The sequence below is a fragment of the Pongo pygmaeus genome, chromosome 1 (genome assembly GCF_028885625.2).
Source record: "Pongo pygmaeus isolate AG05252 chromosome 1, NHGRI_mPonPyg2-v2.0_pri, whole genome shotgun sequence".
NCBI classification, from domain to species: Eukaryota; Metazoa; Chordata; class Mammalia; order Primates; family Hominidae; genus Pongo; species Pongo pygmaeus.
Window position 1 is genome coordinate 106,896,918 of NC_072373.2, and position 19,038 is coordinate 106,915,955.

General features: G+C 46.2%; 1 non-coding gene across 1 annotated transcript; it reads left to right on the forward strand.

Annotated features, from left to right (window-relative positions):
- The first annotated feature begins 884 nt into the window (after positions 1-884).
- TRNAH-GUG (transfer RNA histidin (anticodon GUG)) lies at positions 885-956 on the forward strand. Its single transcript has one exon. It is a non-coding gene; the product is annotated as a tRNA-His (tRNA).
- Positions 957-19,038: the final 18,082 nt, after the last annotated feature.

The window sequence follows — 19,038 nt, forward strand, 5'->3', positions numbered from 1 at the left end:
GGTAAAGTTGGTCTCGGTCTGCCTTTCCATGAGAGCATGTGCTGGATAGAAGAAAGTTGCCAGCGGTTTAAGCATTTTTAAAATGCAAGAGACGTTCCGTAGAATGGGCTCGAACCACCCACCTCCAGACTTGGAAGCAAGCACACCACCCGACTGCGACACAGGAACAGCTGACTCTCGCTCTGCTATCACCACGCAGAGCAAGCGCCCATTCAACGTTAGGCGGAGCCACCGCCTTTTGTAGAACAATTGTGCAGGATCCAAAGCCTCAGAAAACCGCAGAGGCGCATCTTACAGGCTACGGTTGAAACCCGCGCATTGGGCGATTCTGAAGCTGGAAGGGCAGCGGAATGGCCTTCGCCCTGTCCTGACCCTCGCAGGCATCAGACCCAGCATCCCAGGAAACGCCCGGGTCCGCGACTCCCTGGGCCTGAGCCGCGTGGGTCCCAAGGGAAGCAAGTAGAACGCCCCGTGGGCTCTAGTGATGGCTCTTCCCGTTCTTGGCTCCGCCTTCGCCCGACTCTCTACTGCTGCTTGCGCTCCCCTCGCTCATCTCGGTCTCAGTCGGTGGGGCGGGAGAGAGGAAGGGTGAAAAGCAGAAATACGGAGAGGCCCGAGAGAAGCAGAGGAGGTGCGGACCAGGACAGAGAGACCTCCCGAGAGAGGCTGGTGCAGGGGGGCCCAGGCTGGAGTGGAGAAGATGAGAACTGTTCTCATCACGTATGAAGATTGGGAGGAAGGGAGGGAAAAGCAGAGCGGGCATGAAAGAAAGAAAATTGGGAGTCCCCTGTGGCTGTCTGGGAATAAATCCGCCTAATAATAGAAATCTATTGACGTCAAAATGGCTAGAGCAAGCTCAGCCATCGCGGCTTGGCCTGTGGCTCGCCGTGGTCGTATAGTGGTTAGTACTCTGCGTTGTGGCCGCAGCAACCTCGGTTCGAATCCGAGCCACGGCAATGTCGTTAGTCTAGGCTGTCAGCTATTCTCTTATGCTCCCCGCAACCAGGCACATGAGGGGAAGGAAAAGAGACCTCACAGCTCACTAGGCACATGAGGGGAAGGAAAAGAGACCTCACAGCTCACTAACCTGGCGAGGAATCCAAGGGAAACCCTGGACATGCTCTGTCCTGTTTCTGAGCCTCACGCAGCAAATAACCCAGTCAGCCCTGTTGGTGGCTTACACGAAGGCAATGGTGTGCTCAGAACCGTTTTTCCGGTCACTGGGGGCACGTCGGGGTAAGGAAAAGAGACCTCACAGCTCACTAACCTGGGGAGGAGTCCAAGGGAAACTTCCATTTTCCTGATAGCTTAAACATATTGTATGTGCTTTATTGACAATGTGTGTATCTTTTATTCTTATGTATCTGTTCAAGTCTTTTACCCTTCTAGCATACTTGGATTGATTTTTGTTTTTGTTTTTGTTTTTTGTTGTTGTTGTTTTCATTACCAGGTAAGAAGATCTCACCATACATTACAGTTACAGGGTTTGGGAGTCAGATAGGTTTTGTGACTATTTTCTCCCTGTCTGAGGCTGACTCATTTCTTCACTTTCTTTGTGGCGTCTTTTGATGAGAAGATATGGCTAATATTGATGAACTCTAATTTAACAAGTCTTTCCTTTATACATGTTTTTTTCTGTGCCCTGTTTAGTAAATCTCTGTCTACCAACAAGTCACAAAGTATCCTCAAAATGCTTTATATCTTTGGCTTTTAAGTTTTGGTCTACTAAGTGTAGTATGAGTGAGAAATAACCTTGTTCGTCTCCACCTTCTTCTTTATGAAAGTCAATTAATTGAAACTATTTCCTTTGCCCCATTGAACTGCTTTTATTGAAAACCTGTGACGGGCCATGGTGGCTCATGCCTGTAATCCCAGCATTGTGAGAGACTGAGGCCGGTGGATCACTTGAGCCCAGGAGTTGGAGACCAGTCTGGACAACATGGCGAAACCTCATGTCTATTAAAATGCACCTGTAGTATGAGCTACCCGGGAGGCTGAAGCAGGAGGATCACATTAGCGTGGGAAGCAGAGTTTGCAGTAAGCCAAGATCGGGCCACTGCACTCCAGCCTGGATGACAGAGTGAGACCCTGTCATCCAGAAAACAAAAAGAAATTAACAAACAAACAAAAAACCTATGGACCTTATAGCTGTGGGTCAGTTTCAGGTCTCCTAAGTCAGTCTGTTGACGTATTTGTGTCTCCCAATGCCGCTAGCACACTGCCTTGTTTATAACAGCTCAGAGCGAGTCTGAATGTCAGGTTGTGCAAGTCCTCTGGTTTTGTTCTTTTTCGCACAGCATAATAAGCTTTGAAAAAGGTCATAACTCATGTAACCATCACATAGATCAAGATATGCTGTCACTTCAACCCTCTCATTTCAGTGTGGGACACAAGTCCTCACTCATCTATGTTGATTGCCCCCTTGGGGTCAAGGATCCTTGTTATGGGAAGTAACGGACCCCAAACAGAGGGACAGGCTGGAGCTGCAGCAGAGGAACATAAATTGTGAAGATTTCATCTTAATATGGACATTTATCGGTTCTCAAATAATACCTTTATAATTTTTTTTTAAATTTTATTATTATTATACTTTAAGTTTCAGGGTACATGTGCACAATGTGCAGGTTTGTTACATATGTATACATGTGCCATGTTGGTGTGCTGCATCCATTAACTCATCATTAGCATTAGGTATATCTCCTAATGCTATCCCTCCCCCCTCCCCACAACCCACAACAGTCCGCGGAGTGTGATGTTCCCCTTCCTGTGTCCATGTGTTCTCATTGTTCAATTCCCACCTATGAGTGAGAACATGCAGTGTTTGGTTTTTCGTCCTTGCGATAGTTTGCTGAGAATGATGATTTCCAATTTCATCCATGTCCCTACAAAGGACATGAACTCATCATTTTTTATGGCTGCATAGTATTCCATGGTGTATATGTGCCACATTTTCTTAATCCAGTCTATCGTTGTTGGACATTTGGGTTGGTTCCAAGTCTTTGGCTATTGTGAGTAGTGCAACAGTAAACATACATGTGCATGTGTCTGTATAGCAGCATGATTTATAATCCTTTCGGTATACACCCAGTAATGGGATGACTGGGTCAAATGGTATTTCTAGTTCTAGATCCCTGAGGAATTGCCACACTGACTTCCACAATTGTTGAACTAGTTTACAGTCCCACTGACAGTGTAAAAGTTTCCTATTTCTCCACATCCTCTCCAGCACCTGTTGTTTCCTGACTTTTTAATGATTGCCATTCTAACTGGTGTGAGATGGTATCTCATTGTGGTTTTGATTTGCATTTCTCTGATGGCCAGTGATGATGAGCATTGTTCATGTGTCTTTTGGCTGCATAAATGTCTTCTTTTGAGAAGTGTCTGTTCATATCCTTTGCCCACTTTTTGATGGGGTTGTTTGTTTTTTTCTTGTAAATTTGTTTGAGTTCATTCTAGATTCTGGATATTAGCTCTTTGTCAGATAAGTAGGTTGTGAAAATTTTCTCCCGTTCTGTAGGTTGCCTGTTTACTCTGATGGTAGTTTCTTTTGCAGTGCAGAAGCTCTTTAGTTTAATTAGATCCCATTTGTCAATTTTGGCTTTTGTTGCCATTGCTTTTGGTGTTTTAGACATGAAGTCCTTGCCCATGCCTATGTCCTGAAAGGTATTGCCTAGGTTTTCTTCTAGGGTTTTTATGGTTTTAGGTCTAACGTTTAAGTCTTTAATCCATCTTGAATTAATTTTTGTATACGGTGTAAGGAAGGGATCCGGTTTCAGCTTTCTACATATGGCTAGCCAGTTTTCCCAGTACAGTTTATTAAATAGGGAATCCTTTCCCCATTTCTTGTTTTTCTCAGGTTTGTCAAAGATCAGATGGTTGTAGATAAGTGGCATCATTTCTGAGGGCTCTGTTCTATTCCATTGATCTATATCTCTGTTTTGGTACCAGTACCATGCTGTTTTGGTTACTGTAGCCTTGTAGTATAGTTTGAAGTCAGGTAGTGTGATGCCTCCAGCTTTATTCTTTTGGTTTAGGATTGACTTGGTGATGCGGGCTCCTTTTTGGTTCCATGTGAACTTTAAAGTATTTTTTCCAATTCTTTGAAGAAAGTCATTGGTAGCTTGATGGGGATGGCATTGAATCTATAAATTACCTTGGGCAGTATGGCCATTTTCACGATATTGATTCTTCCTACCCATGAGCATGGAATGTTCTTCCATTTGTTTGTGTCCTCTTTTATTTCCTTGAGCAGTGGTTTGTAGTTCTCCTTGAAGAGGTCTTTCATGTCCCTTGTAAGTTGGATTCCTAGGTATTTTATTCTCTTTGAAGCAATTATGAATGGGAGTTCACTCATGATTTGGCTCTCTGTTTGTCTGTTATTGGTGTATAAGAATGCTTGTGATTTTTGTACATTGATTTTGTATCCTGAGACTTTGCTGAAGTTGCTTATCAGCTTAAGGAGATTTTGGGCTGAGACAATGGGGTTTTCTAGATATACAATCATGTCATCTGCAAACAGGGACAATTTGATTTCCTCTTTTCCAAATTGAATACCCTTTATTTCCTTCTCCTGCCTAATTGTCCTGGCCAGAACTTTCAACACTATGTTGAATAGGAGTGGTGAGAGAGGGCATCTCTGTCTTGTGCCAGTTTTCAAAGGGAATGCTTCCAGTTTTTGCCCATTCAGTATGATATTGGCTGTAGGTTTGTCATAGATAGCTCTTATTATTTTGAGGTATGTCCCATCAATACCTAATTTATTGAGAGTTTTTAACATGAAGGGTTGTTGAATTTTCTCCAAGGCGTTTTCTACATCTATTGAGATAATCATGTGGTTTTTGTCTTTGGTTCTGTTTGTATGCTGGATTACATTTATTGATTTGCATATGTTGAACCAGCCTTGTATCATAGGAATGAAGCTCACTTGATCATGGTGGATAAGCTTTTTGATATACTGCTGGATTCGGTTTGCCAGTATTTTATTGAGGATTTTTGCATCTATGTTCATCAAAGATATTGGTCTAAAATTCTCTTTTTTGGTAGTGTCTCTGCCAGGCTTTGGTATTGGGATGATGCTGACCTCATAAAATGAGTTAGAGAGGATTCCTTCTTTTTCTGTTGATTGGAATAGTTTCAGAAGGAATGGTACCAGCTCCTCCTTGTACCTCTGGTAGAATTCGGCTGTGAATTCATCTGGTCCTGGACTCTTTTTGGTTGGTAAGCTATTGATTATTGCCACAATTTCAGATCCTGTTATTGGTCTATTCAGAAATTCAACTTATTCCTTGTTTAGTCTTGGGAGGGTGTATGTGTCGAGGAATTTATCCATTTCTTCTAGATTTTCTAGTTTATTTGCATAGAGGTGTTTGTAGTATTCTCTGATGGTAGTTTGTATTTCTGTGGGATCAGTGGTTATATCCCCTTTATCATTTTGTATTGCATCTATTTGATTCTTCTCTCTTTTCTTCTTTATTAATCTTTCTAGCGGTCTATCAATTTTGTTGATCCTTTCAAAAAACCAGCTCCTGGATTCATTAATTTTTTGAAGGGTTTTTTCTGTCTCTATTTCCTTCAGTTCTGTTCTGATTTTGGTTATTTCTTGCCTTCTGCTAGCTTTTGAATGTGTTTGCTCTTGCTTTTCTAGTTCTTTTAATTGTGATGTTAGGGTGTCCATTTTAGATCTTTTCTGCTTTCTCTTGTGGGCATTTAATGCTATAAATTTCCCTCTACACAGTGCTTTGAATGTTTCCCAGAGATTCTGGTATGTTGTGTCTTTGTTCTCATTGGTTTCAAAGAACATCTTTATTTCTGCCTTCATTTCATTATGTACCCAGTAGTCATTCAGGAGCAGATTGTTCAGTTTCCATTTAGTTGACTGCTTTTGAGTGGGTTTCTTAATCCTGAGTTCTCGTTTGATTGAACTGTGGTCTGAGAGACAGTTTGTTATAATTTCTGTTCTTTTACATTTGCTGAGGAGTGCTGTACTTCCAACTATGTGGTCAATTTTGGAATAGGTGTGCTGCGGTGCTGAAAAAAATGTATATTCTGTTGATTTGGGGTAGAGAGTTCTGTAGATGTCTATTAGGCCCACTTGGTGCAGAGCTGAGTTCAATTCCTGGGTATCCTTGTTAACTTTCTGCCTCGTTGATCTGTCTAATGTTGACAACGGGGTGTTAAAGTCTCCCTTTATTGTGTGGGAGTCTAAGTCTCTTTGTAGGTCACTCAGGACTTGCTTTATGAATCTCTGTGCTCCTGTATTGGGTGCATATATATTTAGGATAGTTAGCTCTTCTTGTTGAATTGATCCCTTTACCATTGTGTAATGGTCTTCTTTGTCTCTTTCGATCTTTGTTGGTTAAAATCTGTTTTATCAGAGACTAAGATTGCAACCCCTGCCTTTTTTTGTTTTCCGTTTGCTTGGTAGATCTTCCTCCGTCCCTTTATTTTGAGCCTATGTGTGTCTCTGCACGTGAGATGGGTTTCCTGAATACAGCACACTGATGGGTCTTGACTCTTTATCCAATTTGCCAGTGTGTGTCTTTTAATTGGAGCATTTAGCCCATTTAAATTTAAAGTCAATATTGTTATGTGTGAATTTGATCCTGTCATTATGATGTTAGCTGGTTATTTTTCTCATTAGTTGAGGCAGTTTCTTCCTAGCCTTGACGGTCTTTAGAATTTGGCATGTTTTTGCAGTGGCTGGTACCGGTTTTCCTTTCCATGTTTAGTGCTTCCTTCAGGAGCTCTTTTAGGGCAGGCCTGGTGGTGACAAAATCTCTCAGCGTTTGCTTGTCTGTAAAGTATTTTATTTCTCCTTCACTTATGAAGCTTAGTTTGGCTGGATATGAAATTCTGGGTTGAAAAATGTTTTCTTTAAGAATGTTGAATATTGGCCCCCACTCTCTTCTGGCTTGTAGAGTTTCTGCTGAGAGATCTGCTGTTAGTCTGATGGACTTCCCTTTGTGTGTAACCCGACCTTTCTCTCTGGCTGCCCTTAACATTTTTTCCTTCATTTCAACTTTGGTGATTCTGACAATTATGTGTCTTGGAGTTGCTCTTCTCGAGGAGTATCTTCGTGGCATTCTCTGTATTTCCTGAATCTGAATGTTGGCCTGTCTTGCTAGATTGGGGAAGTTCTCCTGGATAATATCCTGCAGAGTGTTTTCCAACTTGGTTCCATTCTCCCCGTCACTTTCACGTACACCAATCATATGTAGATTTGGTCTTTTCACATAGTCCCATATTTCTTGGAGGCTTTGTTTGTTTCTTTTTATTCTTTTTTCTCTAAACTTCCCTTCTCACTTCATTTCATTCATTTCATCTTCCATCACTGATACCTTTTCTTCTAGCTAATCGCATCAGCTCCTGCGGCTTCTGCATTCTTTACATATTTCTTGAGCCTTGGCTTTCACCTCTATCAGCTCCTTTAAGCACTTCTCTGCATTGATTATTCTAGTTATCCATTCGTCTAATTTTTTCTCAAAGTTTTTAGCTTCTTTGCCATCGGTTTGAATTTCCTCCTGTAGCTCAGAGTAGTTTGATTGTCTGAAGCCTTCTCTCAATTTGTCAAAGTCATTCTCCATCCAGCTTTGTTCCATTGCTGGTGAGTAACTGTATTCCTTTGGAGGAGGAGAGGTGCTCTGCTTTTTAGAGTTTCCAGTTTTTCTCCTCTGTTTTTTCCCCATCTTTGTGGTTTTATCTACTATTGGTCTTTGATGATGGTGACATACATACGGGTTTTTGGTGTGGATGTCCTTTCTGTTTTTTAGTTTTCCTTCTAACAGAAAGGACCCTCAGCTGCTGGTCTGTTGGAGTTTGCTAGTGGTCTGCTCCAGACCCTGTTTACCTGGGTATCCACATCAGTGGCTGCAGAACAGTGGTGGCTGTATAACAGCGGATTTTGGTGAACCGCAAATGCTGCTGCCTGATCATTCCTCTGGAGATTTTGTCTCGGAGGAGTACCCGGCTGTGTGTGGTGTCAGTCTGCCCTTACTGGGGGGTGCCTCCCAGTTACGCTGCTCAGGGTCAGGGGTCAGGGACACACTTGAGGAGGCAGTCTGCCCATTCTCAGATCTCCAGCTGCGTGTTGGGAGAACCACTACTCTCTTCAAAGCTTTCAGACAGGGACATTTAAGTCTGCAGAGGTTACTGCTGTCTTTTGGTTTGTCTGTGCCCTGCCCCCAGGGGTGGAGCCTACAGAGGCAGGCAGGCCTCTTTGAGCTGTGGTGGGCTCCACCCAGTTGGAGCTTCCCGGCTGCTTTGTTTACCTATCAAGCCTGGGCAATGGCAGACACCCCTCCCCCAGCCTCGCTGCCACCTTGCAGTTTGATCTCAGACTGCTGTGCTAGCAATCAGCGAGACTCCGTCGGCATAGGACTCTCTGAGCCAGGTGTGGGATATAATCTCCTGGTGTGCCATTTTTTAAGCCCATTGGAAAAGCTCAGTATTAGGGTGGGAGTGACCTGATTTTCCATGTGCCATCTGTCACCCCTTTCTTTGACTAGGAAAGGGAACTCCCTGACCTCTTGCACTTCTCTTGTGAGGCAATGCCTCACTCTGCTTGGGCTTGCACACGGTGCGCTGAACCAACTGTTTTGCACCCACTGTCTGGCACTCCTTAGTGAGATGAACCCAGTACCTCCGATGGAAATGCAGAAATCACTCGTCTTCTGCGTGGCTCATGCTGGGAGCTGTAGCTCCCATTCGGCCATCTTGGCTCCACCCCAATCCTTTTATAATTTCTTATGCCTGTCTTTACTTTAGTCTTTTAATCCTGTTATCTTCATAAGCTGAGGATGTATGTCACATCAGGACCACCGTGATAATTGTGTTAATTGTACAAATTGATTGTAAAACGTGTGTGTTTGAACAGTATGAAATCAGTGCACCTTGAAAACGAACAGAATAATAGCAATTTTTATGGAACAAGGGAAGAAAACCATAAGGTCTGACTGCCTGCAGGGTCAGGCAAATACAGCCATAATTTTCTTCTTGCAGAGGGCCTATAAATGGATATGCAAGTGGGAAACTTATTGCTAAATTCTTTTCCTAGCAAGGAATATTAATATTAGTACCCTGGGATAAGAATGCATCCCTGGGGGGAGGTCTATGAATGGCCACTGTGGGAATGTCTGTCTTGTGCAGTTGAGATAAGGACTGAGATAAGCCCTGGTCTCCTGCAGAACCCTCAGGCTTACTAGGGTGGGGAAAACTCAGCCCTGTTAAATTTGTGGTCAGACCAGTTCTCTGTTCTGGAACCCTTTTTTCTGTTGTTTAAGATGTTTATCAGTGGTTCTGCTTTTGCCCTTTGCCCTGTGATCTTTGTTGGACCCTTATCAGTGGTTCTGCTTTTGCCCTTTGCCCTGTTCCCTCAGAAGCATGTGATCTTTGTTAGACCCTTATCAGTGATTCTGCTTTTTGCTCTTTGAAGCATGTGATCTTTGCACCTATTCTCTGTTCTTACACCCCCTCCCCTTTTGAAACCCTTAATAAGAACTTGCTGGTCTGAGACTCAGGTGGTCATCATGGTCCTACTGATATGTGATGTCACCCCTGGTGGCCCAGCTGTAAATTTCCTCTCTTTGTATTGTCTCTTTTTATTTCTCAGCCAGCTGACACTTATGGAAAATAAAAACAACCTACATTGAAACATTGGGGGTGGGTTCTCCCAATAGATCTTCTCTTCTACCCTCTGGAGAAAATAAATTTTCAGTTGTCTTCAGGGAGAATGAACATGCAAAAAGTCCACAACACTCAACACACAGTCCAGATTTTAGTGATGGGGTTGATTGGCCTCACATTTCAGGCCTTCCAAAATCTTAGAAAAAGTTTTCTTTATTTCTAACTGTGAAATGTACAAAGCTTTGGGTCATTTATAATTTCTTCTTCTTCTAGAAACATCACAGGAGACCTAATGTTTGTGTCCCCCCAAAATGCCTTGGTTGAAACCCTAACCTTCCCCCACCCACCCCAGGAAATGTGTTAAAATTATTAGGAGAGGCCTTTGGGAGGTAATTAGATCCAGAGAGTGGAGTCCTCCTGAGTGGGATTAGTGCCCCTATAAAAGGGACACTAGAGAGCTCTCTCCCCCTCTTTCAGCCACCTGAAGATACAGTGGGAAGATGGCAGTCTATGACCAGGAAAAGTTCCTCACCATAACCCTACCATGCTGGCACCTTGATGTTAGACTTGCAAACTCCAGAACTGTGAGAAATGTCTGTTTTGGATGAGCCACCCAATTTATGATACATTGTTATAGAAGCTCCAACTAAGACAGAGATAGAGTCCCATGGAGGGTGTCTAATTTTTGATGCTAGTCATTGCATTCTTTGAGTGGGATGTTGCAAATTAGAAACTGAGGGAGAGCTGACCTTTCCTGCATATGAAAGAAGAGAGTGGAGGGGCAGAGATACAGAATGGGGAAGAACAAGCCGGAACCAGAAAACTGATTTCAGGGTCTGGCACTTGAATGTCTGATTTTGGAGAAAGAGAAGACACTGGTAGGTGTATACAGAGAAGAAGACCTTCAGTGGAAACAGCAGATATTTAAAAGCCATTTGATTACATCTTTGACTTGTTTGTATGTAGTCCCTCTTTTCCCATCTTGTAAGTGTGGCACAGGTGAACAGGATGTGTTTGTTCAATGTGTTTTTGGAATGCACGTGTAAATAAAAATGACTGTGTTATACTTCAAATATTCATCCGGAAACTCCTAGAGTTCCCTTAGGTTTGGCCAACTGTGCATTGAAAGTACAACCGGCCCGTCGTGGGGATTAATTTTCACTGCACATTTCTAGGAAGAGGGAGGAGGAGGAGGGGGAATGTGACAATCTCGACAACAGTTGCTATACTCTTACGGAAGTGGTTTTCCTACGTGCTTCTCAACAGATCGGCCCTTTTTTCAAATAAGAGCAGTTGGAACAACAAGAGCTGTTTAGTTGTACCCTTGGAATCCATGGAAATCCTGGGTAGGGAGGCTCCAGCACCACCAACTGGAGAGACTGCGGATGCCTAGTAGCTAGTACTGGCTGTTGTGTAGGCTTTGTCCACTTTGACAAATTGAAGACGGGGACTCGACTCACCTTCGCCAGCCACGGGAGGACCTCCAGACGAGGTTAGGTCGACTTCATGGTAACTTTAGATCTTGAAACCTCACAGGATTTTTCTTCTCTTCCCTTTGATCTCTCTTCCGCTTACTCAACAGGACCAGACTCGCCGCCTTTCTTTCCCGTCAGAAAGGGATCCCTTGCGGACAGGACCGAAGTGAGTAGCTGCTTTCCCCTTCGTGTCCTTCCGGGCCTGGGTGTCTCGGGAGCTCAGGCTGAGCGACGACCTAATTACCGGCGAGTGGGACCAGCAGGAGCCTGGAGGGGCGCGCGCACGGAGGTGGAGGTTTGGCGCCGGGGGTCGAAAACAGTAGTCAAACCCTCTTCTTCCCCGCACATCGCGCACCTGCCCACCTCCCCCTCCCCCCTGCCCGGGACGCCGAAGGAAGTGGCCCCTAAGGCTTCTCTGCAGACCCAACCGAAACAGGCCTGAAGCTCCAGGAGGGCGAGAGGATCCTCTTTGAGCGAAACCAGCCTTCTGCCTGGCTGGCCCTGGTCAACACACTGGGAAGAGGCCGATTTGGCGGACAGAAAGGAAGAAAATACCTAAAGGTAGAATCTCGTGATGTCGAGATGTTAAAACCTTCCAGTTTTAAGGTCTGACTGTGCAGTGGAGCGAGGGAGTCTCGAGCTGGATTGAACCCTGAGCCTGCATCTGGAGAGTCCTCTGCACAAGCTCAGAGGACAGGACTATGCGCACCAATGGTTCCCAATAGGCGGCAACTTCACCCTCACACTACTCTCCCATCCCCGCTGGGACACTAGGCCAGACTAGGGGAAGCCCGGAGGGAGAATGTTAACCCCTGGCATCTATCTAGTCAGCGGAGGCGAGGGATGCTGCTAAACACCTTACAATCCACCGGAGGGCACCTCCCCCACCCCGAAGTGGCCATTCCGCGGAGGTGGAGAAATTCGAGTGTAGATCATTGCCCAAGCACTTACTTGGCCGACGGGAAATCACGAATTGGCGACCAATTGGATCTTGGATCTGAGGAAAAAACTCCAGCGTCAGAGGGAACTCTAGCAGTTTTGCCCGGAGCATAAGGAAGGGTAGCGTTGCTGTCGCCTAAGATGGGAAAATGGCAGGTGTCGCAGGTTGCAGGGGAAGGTCAGAGAGCAGTTGAGGACCCCGGAGCTTCCCTGGAAAGAGTTTTCCATCCAGCCCGTCTCGGTTTCCGCATCCATGTGAGTCCTTTATGATGTCGGGGATGCCAAGGTCTGAGTCCTTTATGATGTTTCGGGTGCCCCGGTCTCACCCCGGAAGCCTCCTCGCTCCTGCCTGCTCCTGGCTACCCGGTGCTCGGCTCTGGCCCCAGCGACCCGCGACTGTTTCTCCATGTGCTGCCGCTTCGCAAAGGCACATCTCTAGGTCAGTGGTCAGGTGCAGCCTGGACGCTGCAACTTGCTCCAGGACTCGGGACTCGTGGCCTTGGTGGGCCTCGCGGAGTGCTGGGTGCGTCGCCTGCGGGCTCCTCTTTTGGAGAAAAGAGGGAAGGAAAGGCCTTGCGAGACGACTCCAGGAGCGACCAACAACCCCCACAAAGCCCAAGTCCTCCCAGCGCACAGGGAAACAGTCACTTCTATGGCAAGAAGGTTGAGGAAGAACCTCCCGTGCCCCTGTGCTGGTCTAGTGGCTATGATTCAACTCTTTCACCACCGCATCCCGGGTTCGATTATCGGTCAGGAAATTGTTTTGCACTGACTGCCCACCCGCAGGAATCTTTCTTTACTCCGCTGTCAGCCGGCCTGCTCCAAGGGCCAGAGGCAGAACAGTCTCGCTGAGAGGTGCAAACCCTGGCGAAGGAGGGCAAGTCCTGGTGGACGGCATCTCATGACACACTGCTCTTATTTATCTCCGTGTCATCCGCAGAAGGGGCTTTAGAGAGAGACTGAGCGTCTCGCTCAGGTGTTCACCGCCGTGCAGGGATGCCAGCCCTCGTGGAGCTGCACCCAAGAAGCCCACCGTCTTTGCCGTCTCCGCCGTCCCGGAGGCGCCGATTGGGCTGAGCTGCAAATAACTAAGAGAGAGGCCAAGCTAAGTCGTGGCGTTTGTGCGTGCCACACGTTGCCAGAAGACACAGGCGGTCAGCTGAGCCTTCTCACCTCCGTTCGCAGCCAACGTGCTTCTTAGGCCTTCGGAAGAGGAGACAGGAGGCGATGTCCGCGAGGTTGGGATGGGGGTGAGTGGCGGGTGAGGTCCTCCAGGACCGCCCACTTATTGACTGGGTGGTACAGGGAGGCGATGTTCGCTTATCCAACAAAGACAGCAGGTGGAGTAGACACAAATGGAAAACTGTGGCCGGTGTCCTAAGCAGAAGGCAGATGTAAAAATCACTAGGACATCAAAGCGACGGTATCACAGTCAAATCCCGCAATGTCTGCCTACACTCTACCAAGGAATTTCGCACGCTTCCCCTTTTCCATTCAGTACTCCCGAGAAGGGTTGGGACGAACCCCGTGTCCACTGTAAGCTCAGCGGGGAGCCGGAGCGAGGGAGGTGAAGTGCACAGACTGGGCAGAGGCGGTGGGTGGAAGCGCTGGGGTGAGAGGGCGTGGGGGCTGCAGGGCGGGATCCGCTGCTGAAAGGACGCGTGGATTGTCCTGTGAGTGACTGTAGGTGGAATCTTTGGCGGATAGTGGTTTGGAAGAATGGCGACGGGCGAGCAGAGGGGAAGGTAGTAACCCTGAGCTTGCGGCTAGGGGAGAGGAGGCTGTGCTGTCCCTCCTCTCCTCTTACCTGGAGGGGGACAGACCGTGGTCAGGAAGGGGGTTCTCCCTGGATGAGGCTAGTCCACCACACTCCAGCTGCGCTGACTCCTGCGATTTCCCCACATGCGGGGCCCTAGTCTGAGGGGGTGTTCGTGCTACCCGGGGGCTGGGTTCGCGCACGCTCCTGACATGCCTTGGCTCACCGCCGCCGACGCGGATATCGCCGCCAGAGACCCTTCGCCGCCCTCCTAGGGATCTTGAGGGCCTTCCTTGTTCTCACCGAAGCTCACGAACAGACAGATGTGAGCTCTCTGTGTTTTACACGCTGAATTTGGCTATTGGCAAAAAAGCCTGACCCAGAGCTTGGGTCTCCTCCGGGCCTGCACACTACTTCCCGACTTCTGCCTCCTAGCGCGGCTCTTGGCTCGCGGGCAGGCAGCCTCCACCCAGCGTGGAACCACTGCAGCCGCAGCCCCCGCAGGCTGGCGGTCAGACACTAGCAGGAAAGGGACATAAGGCGTCCGTTGTGGGAAAGCAAGGGAGACGTCGCTTTCCCACCGGGTGAGAAGGTCTCCCTACAGTCTTTGGAGACAAGATGGATGCAGGCACCCCTTCCAGGACCAAGGCGGCTGCTCCTGAGGCCTGGCTCCGCACGGAGGCTCCTGGGTCCCGCGCGCCCTCTCCCTACCCGCGGTAGCAAGAGCTGCTTCACAAATCTCAGCCGGCTTCCTCTTCTGCCTCTACCTCCTCTTGCTCCCCAGCCGTCCTTGGGACAGCAAGGCCCCCAGCCCATGGGAAAGACCTAGCCTCCGTTCCAGCACTTGGAGAGGGAGTTGGATGCACTTCTCCTAACCCCAGGAGGACAGAGATCCTGAGGCGGGAGGAGACCCCTTCCCTTGCCAGGAGAGGGTAAGGAAGGGAGTCAAGGATACAATTTTCTTCAGCAAATAGTATAAGGGGAAATCTGAGGACGCTAAGGGTTTTTAAAACCTTTGCGCCGTCACATAAGTAATCTATGATTTTCCGTTAAACAAATCAGCACTCCTACTCCTCCCGCCTTCCCCATCCCCAGTCCTGATTCCTGTTTACAAAGAATGCTCAAAAACACAGAATTATGTACAACAGTTCCCAGTTTACTCAGGAAATTCTGAGATTACAAAGAGACTTTACAAATAAACAAGTGAAGAGAAGAACCTTGGTGGTTCCAACATAGTATGGCCACGGTTTTATACTCAAAATATAGAAAGACAACCTCAGAATAAGGAAACTTTTGGAATTGAATAAATCAAGTTTATCATTAGAACGCAGAGAAAAAAACCTCTCCAAATGTTGCTGATCTTCTGTTTTAAACTACTGTTAGATTGGGGATCGAGAGAGCAAGGGAATCCGCCAAAGATTTTTGGATGAAAATTAACCACCCCTTGTCTACCACAGTCACACCCCAATGCCCCTCAGATCGGAATCCTTTGGAAGAAGCGTCCAAGAGGTATAAAGCAAAACCAGAAAAAAAGCAAAACTCGCAAATTCTGTAGTTCGTTTTCTCTCATTAAAAATACAAATATCAGGCTAACACCTGTTGGCACACAATACCAGGGACACAGAATCCCTCCTGGAAGACCGACGGGCCCACGGAAGGCGCGGATGCCAAGGTGGTTGACAAGGTTAAGTAACTCGGTGTTTGGGCACACCTCTGCGTGAGACTGTTTCCGCGGAGGCCCTCATCTCTACGCGGATACCTCCCCACGAGGTTCCCTTTTCCTTGGGCCGCTGAAGCCTCTCCGACCAACCACTGAAGAGTCTCCCCGCACCCCGCAGCTTCTCTCCTTCCCGGACCTTCTTGATCCTCGCTCCATAGTGACACGTGGCCTAACGTAGTGGAAATCCCAGCACGCGAATCCTTCTGATGGCCTTTGGGTTACCCAGGGGTTTGCCCGGAGTAACAAGTAATGAAAGTAGCAAAGGTTTTAATTCCAAGTATTCAAAACTGAGCAACCCACCGGAAACACTCCCCACTTTCAAGGACAGGCTTCGAGCACAGGGACTGTAAATTCCCGGATTAGTTCCAGCACAGAGAATGCTCCAGAGGTGGCACGCCCCTCAGGTTAGCTTCCAGCCGCCACAACCAAGGTCCATAAAAGCAGTACAGCCTGAGTAATACAATAACTTTGTTGGGTAGAAACGTAGTAGCCCTTCCTGCCTGAAGGGTAAGAAGGCCTGCATGGCCGGGAGTCAGACTCGAGTCTCCCGCGTGGGAGACAGAAATTCTGTTACTGAACTACCAATCCCCTACCGGGAGCGGTTTCACCAGATCTAATTTTGAAGAGTCTCTGGAAGAACATTGAAACGGAGGTTCTAAAAAAGGTTTGCATAGGAAATTCATCCAGGCCTTTGTCTCTGGTCCCAGATCTGGCAAAAACTTCTGGAAATTTCATTTCCTCACTGATGATGTAATCTTTTTGCCAACCCCTGCCTTGGTGCTTTCCAAACCCTTTCCTCCCAACCTTGAGACAAACTGGCTTTCAAAGACCCAGGAGCTGGAGATTTAGGGGTGTGTCCAGAAGATTTGTGGGATGATCGAGCTTCTCTTCATCTACACCTCTTTTGAGTCATTTAAAAAAGCCAAGTATCTTGTTTCTAAACTCATGTTTTTAAGAAACCTACAGAAGTGGGAGTGAGTGAAAGTTCACTGCAATATTTCTTTTTTTAACCACACTCTCTTTGGCCACTCCAGGAGGCTACATCGAGTGGCACAGTTATCCCAGGGACCCAGAGCTTTTCTCCTCAGATGCATCTTTGGAGTCTCTAGTAAAGTCCAAGAATCGAAATGACTGTCATCCAAACTTTTGTGTCTTACAGAGATCTACACAAGAGAGAAAGTGAAAATTTCACTCCAAAATTTCTTCCCTTGGCAAACAGTGGAATGTTTAGGGCAAGCCTTTGCTTCGAGTGCCTGTTGCTTTGTTAGCTCTGTTTTCCAAAAATATCTGTGTAAGCCTATTATAGAACTTTCCCACCTCCATCTTCCCTGCTCCCTCATGCCTGCCCATAGCACTAGAGATTCTCTTTTCAAACAAAACAAAACAAACAAACAAACAAAAAACATGAAAGTTTATACCACATGGAGCATTGATGTTTCAGTAATGGAATTGTCAACTCCCACGCTGGAGACCGGAGTTCAACTCATAGGGTGAATGCATCTCATGTCTGAATCTCCTCTTACTCCCTTCTTTCTTCCCTCCCTCCCAAGCCTACATATCTTTGTTACCGGCCGGTGTTGTGAAGTCCCCGGTTCTTGGTGTCTCGAACAAAGAATTGGAAGTGACACACAAACACACACGTAGCAAAGCAGCAAAAGACTTATTAAGCACAGTAACACTCTCAGAGAGGGGAGAACGGGCTAACTTCTGCAAAATGAGATCAGTGTCAGTTTGGTGAACTTTGGGCTCTGGGTCTTTTTACATTTTTAAAAAAATTTTTTTCTCCTCTTTCTGGGGCTGCCTAATCTCTACCCAGCATGTGCCTTCTGATTGGTAGGTGGGTTGCTTAGCTATTTGACCCCTGTGAGATTCCGGGTCACCTCCATCCCATAATTTTAAGTACACCCGTGATATGCAGTCCATATGCATTAGCTTTAACGAACTGATTATCATACGGGGTCATTTTAAGCCTGCTTTTTCTCTCCCATACCCATTCCTATCTCTGAGGAGCTGTCCCTTACTGGTTTGCTCTGGATCCTGCCAGCCATAAGCTTTTACTCTTTACTCTATCTCACTTTTGTTTTCGCTGCTCAACTTCTGCTTATCTTGCTTCTTGTTCACCCACCTCTTTTTTTTTTTTTAATACTTTAAGTTCTAGGGTACATGTTCACAACATTCAGGTTTGTTACATACGTATACATGTGCCATGTTCATGTGCTGCACCCATTAACTCATCATTTACATTAGGTATATCTCCTCATGCTATCCCTCCCCCCTCCCCCCACCCCATGACAGGCTCCAGTGTGTGATGTTCCCCTTCCTGTGTCCAAGTGTTCTCATTGTTCAATTCCCACCTGTGAGTGAGAACATGTGGTGTTTGGTTTTTTGTCCTTGCAATAGTTTGCTGAGAAGGATGGTTTCCAGCTTCATCCATGTCCCTACAAAGGACATGAACTCATCATTTTTTATGGCTGCATAGTATTCCATGGTGTATATGTGCCACATTTTCTTAATCCAGTCTATCGTTGTTGGACATTTGGTTTGGTTCCAAGTCTTTGATATTGTGAATAGTGCCACAATAAACATATGTATGCATGTGTCTTTATAGCAGCATGATTTATAATCCTTTAGGTATATACCCAGTAATGGGATGGCTGGGTCAAATGGTATTTCTAGTTCTAGATCCTTGAGGAATTACCACACTCTCTTCTATAATGATTGAACTAGTTTACAGTCCCAACCACAGTGTAAAAGTGTTCCTATTTCTCCACATCCTCTCCAGCACCTGCTGTTTCCTGACTTTTTAATGATCACTATTCTAACTGATGTGAGATGGTATCTCATTGTGTTTTGATTTGCATTTCTCTGATGACCAGTAATTATGAGCATTTTTTCATGTGTCTTTTGGCTGCATAAATGTCTTCTTTTGAGAAGTGTCTGTTCATATCCTTTGCCCACTTTTTGATGGGGTTGTTTGTTTTTTTTCTTGTAAGTTTGTTGAGTTCTTTGTAGATTCTGGATATTAGCCCTTTGTCAGATGAGTAGATTGCAAAAATTTTCTCCCATTCTGTAGGTTGCCTGTTCACTGTGATGATAGTTTCTTTTGCTGTGTAGAAGCTCTTTAGTTTAATTAGATCCCATTTGTCAATTTTGGCTTTTGTTGCCATTGCTTTTGATGTTTTAGACATGAAGTCCTTGCCCATTCCTATGTCCTGAATGATATTGCCTAGGTTTTCTTCTAAGTTCACCCACCTCTTTATCCTGCTTCTGCTTTCTGCTCCTACTTAGTTTGCCCTTTATCCAACCTCCACTTCCCTCTTCTGTTCTCCTGCCTCACCTTGACTCCTAGTTCCTTTGCCTGTTGCACACCAAATTTACTGCAAATAAAACTCTCTCTGAGGAGGATGCTGCTGCACACTGCACCATGCATCCTCCATCTTCTACTCTACCTGTGGAGTTCCACAGTATGAGCAGTAAAGTAGCAGGAGTTGGAGCAGAGGTGGTGTTGGGTGAAACTCACACAGTGA